At 37.2% G+C, this 4,095-nt stretch overlaps 1 non-coding gene across 1 annotated transcript; it reads right to left on the reverse strand.

Annotated features, from left to right (window-relative positions):
- Positions 1 to 1,596: 1,596 nt before the first annotated feature.
- On the reverse strand, positions 1,597 to 1,704 carry LOC148545944 (small nucleolar RNA R71). Its single transcript, XR_015900270.1, has one exon. It is a non-coding gene; the product is annotated as a small nucleolar RNA R71 (small nucleolar RNA).
- Between the last annotated feature and the right edge of the window lie 2,391 nt (positions 1,705 to 4,095).

The following is a 4,095-nucleotide window of genomic DNA, read 5'->3' on the forward strand; positions in this document are numbered from 1 at the left end:
TATGCATTCATTGTTTTGATCCAAAATTTTCATGCATTGCATCATTTTCATGTTTTTCTCTTTCATCATTAAAAAAATTCAAAAATAAAAAAAATATCTTTCCCTTTTTCACTCATAAATTTTCGAAAATTTGAGTTGACTTTTTCAAAATTTTTTAAAATTTAGTTGCTTCTTATGAGTCAAATCAAATTTTCAATTTAAAAATCTTATCTTTTTCAAAATCTTTTTCAAAAATCATATCTTTTTTATTTTTCTTATTTATTTTCGAAAATTCTAAAAATACTTTTCAAAAATCTTTTTTCTTAATTTTATATCATATTTTCGAAAATATCTTCAACAATTAATATTTTGATTCAAAAAATTTCAAGTTTGTTACTTACTTGTTAAGAAAGATTCAAACTTTAAGTTCTAGAATCATATCTTGTGATTTCTTGTGAGTCAAGTCATTAATTATGATTTTAAAAATCAAATCTTTTTCAAAACTAATTCTAATCATATCTTCCTATCATATCTTTTTTTTTAAATCTTATCTTTTTCAAAAAAAATTGACTTTCAAATATCTTTTTTTTTTTTTAACTTCTTATCTTCTTATCTTTTCAAAATTGATTTTCAAATCTTTTTCAACTAACTAATTGACTTTTTGTTTGTTTCTTATCTCTTTCAAAACTACCTAACTAACTACCCCTCTCTAATTTTCGAAAATACCTCCCTCTTTTTCAAAATTTCTTTTTAATTAACTAATTATTTTAATTTTTTATTTTAATTTTATTTCATTCTTAATTTTCGAAAATCATTAACCCTTTTTCAAAAACTATTTTCGGAATTTAACTTTAATTTTTAATTTTCGAAAATCCTCTCACCTCTTATCTTCTTCTATTTATTTATTCATTTACTAACACTTCTCTTCATCTCATATCTCTGCTATCCTCACCCTTGTGTTTGGATTCTCCTCCCTTCTCCTTCCTTACATTACATTCTTTTCTTCTTCTACTCACACAAAGGAATCTCTATACTGTGACATAGAGGATTCCATATTTTCTTTGTTATTCCCTTCTTTGTCATATGAGCAGGAGCAAGGACAAGAACATTCTTGTTAAAGCAGATCCTGAACCTGAAAGGACTCTGAAAAGGAAACTAAGAGAAGCTAAAATACAACAATCCAGAAACAACCTTACAGGAATTTTCGAACAGGAAGAGGAGATGGCAGCCGAAAATAACAATAATGCAAGGAGGATGCTTGTTGACTTTACTGCACCTAATTCCAATTTACATGGAAGAAGCATCTCCATTCCTACCATTGGAGCAAACAATTTTGAGCTTAAACCTCAATTAGTTTCTCTGATGCAACAAAACTGCAAGTTTCGTGGACTTCCATCTGAAGATCCTTTTCAGTTCTTAACTGAATTCTTGCAGATATGTGATACTGTTAAGACTAATGGAGTAGATCCTGAAGTCTACAGGCTCATGCTTTTCCCGTTTACTGTGAGAGACAGAGCTAGAATATGGTTGGATTCTCAACCTAAAGATAGCCTGAACTCTTGGGATAAGCTGGTCAAGGCTTTTTTAGCCAAGTTCTTTCCTCCTCAAAAGCTGAGTAAGCTTAGAGTGGATGTTCAAACCTTCAGATAGAAAGAAGGTGAATCCCTCTATGAAGCTTGGGAGAGATACAAGGAACTGACCAAAAAGTGTCCTTCTGACATGCTTTCAGAATGGACCATCCTGGATATATTCTATGATGGTCTGTCTGAATTAGCTAAGATGTCATTGGATACTTCTGCAGGTGGATCCATTCACCTAAAGAAAATGCTTGCAAAAGCTCAAGAACTTATTGACATGATTGCTAACAACCAGTTCATGTACACTTCTGAGAGGAATCCTGTGAGTAATGGGACGCCTCAAAAGAAGGGAGTTCTTGAAATTGATACTCTGAATGCCATATTGGCTCAGAATAAAATATTGACTCAGCAAATCAATATGATTTCTCAGAGTCTGAATGGAATGCAAGCTGCATCCAACAGTACTCAAGAGGCATCTTCTGAAGAAGAAGCTTATGATTCTAAGAACCCTGCAATGGCAGAGGTAAATTATATGGGTGAACCTTATGGAAATACCTATAACCCCTCATGGAGAAATCACCCAAATTTCTCATGGAAGGATCAACAAAAGCCTCAACAAGGCTTTAATAATGGTGGAAGAAACAGGTTTAGCAATAGCAAGCCTTTTCCATCATCCACTCAGCAACAGACAGAGAACTCTGAACAAAATACCTCTAATTTAGCAAACTTAGTCTCTGATCTATCTAAGGCCACTGTGAGTTTCATGAATGAAACAAGGTCCTCCATTAGAAATTTGGAAGCACAAGTGGGCCAGCTGAGTAAAAGAATCACTGAAACCCCTCCTAGTACTCTCCCATGCAATACAGAAGAAAATCCAAAAGGAGAGTGCAAGGCCATTGACATGATCAACACGGCCAAACCTAGAGAGGAAGGGGAGGACGTGAATCCCAAGGAGGAAAACCTCCTGGGACGTCCAGTGATCAATAAGGAGTTTCCCTCTGAGGAAACAAAGGACTCTGAGGCTCATCTAGAGACCATAGAGATTCCATTGAACTTTCTTACGCCCTTCATGATCTCTGATAAGTATTATTCTTCTGAAGAGAATGAGGATGTTATTGAAGAGCAAGTTGCCAAGTTCCTTGGTGCAATCATGAAGCTGAATGCCAATTTATTTGGTAAAGAGACTTGGGGAGATGAACCTCCCCTGTTCACCAATGAACTAAATGCATTGGATCAACTGAGATTGCCTCAGAAGAAACAGGATCCTGGAAAGTTCCTAATACCTTGTACCATAGGCACCATGACCTTTGAGAAGGCTCTATGTGACCTTGGGTCAGGAATAAACCTCATGCCACTCTCTGTAATGGAGAAACTGGGAATCTTTAAGGTGCAAGCTGCTAGAATCTCACTAAAGATGGCAGACAATTCCAGAAAACATGCCTATGGACAAGTAGAGGACATATTAGTAAAGGTTGAAGGCCTTTACATCCCTGCTGATTTCATAATCCTAGATACTGGGAAGGATGAGGATGAATCCATCATCCTTGGAAGACCCTTCCTAGCCACAGTAAGAGCTGTGATAGATGTTAACAGAGGTGAATTAGTCCTTCAATTGAATGGGGACTCCCTTATGTTCCCAATTCAAGGTTATCCTTCTGTAAACATGGAAAAGAGGCACAGTAAGCCTCTCTCAAAACAGAGTTAACCAGAGCCCCCACAGTCAAACTCTATGTTTGGTGTTGGGAGCCCACAACCAAACTCTAAGTTTGGTGTTGGGAAGTCTCAACAATGCTCTGAACATCTGTGAGGCTCCATCAGAGCCCACTGTCAAGCTATTGACATTAAATAAGTGCTTGTTGGGAGGCAACCTAATTTTTATTTAATTATATTTTTTATTAGTTATATGTCTTCATAGGTTCATGATCATGTGGAGTCACAAAAACAACTGAAAAAATTGAAGAAAAATAAAAAATAGCAGAAGAAAAATCACATCCTGGAGGAAGGACTTACTGGCGTTTAAACGCCAGTAAGGAGCATCTGGCTGGCATTCAACGCCAGAACAGAGCATGGATCTGGCGTTGAACGCCATAAACAAGCAGCATCCTGGCGTTCAGATGCCAGAAATGCACACTGAGGAAGAGCTGGCGCTGAATGCCAGAAACAAGCATCTGGCTGGCGTTCAACGCCAGAAATATGCTGCATCTGGGCACTGAACGCCCAGAACAAGCATCAATTCGGCGTTTAAATGCCAGAATTGCATGCAAAGGCATTTTAAATGCCTAATTGGTGCAGGGATGCAAATCCTTGACACCTCAGGATCTGTGGACCGCTCAGGATCAACTCAGCATCTGTGGATCCCACAAGATCCCCACCTACCACCACTCACTCTCTTCCTTCTTCTCAATGTTCATCCTCTCTTCCCAATAAACACTCTTCCCCAAAACTCTTCACCAATCACCTCAATCTCTCTTCCCTATCCCCACTTCACCACTCACATCCATCCACTCTTCCCCATAAACCTACCTCATAAACTCCACCT

The sequence above is a fragment of the Arachis ipaensis genome, chromosome B9, assembly GCF_059453495.1.
Source record: "Arachis ipaensis isolate K30076 ecotype BB chromosome B9, ASM5945349v1, whole genome shotgun sequence".
In the NCBI taxonomy this organism is placed as follows: Eukaryota; Viridiplantae; Streptophyta; class Magnoliopsida; order Fabales; family Fabaceae; genus Arachis; species Arachis ipaensis.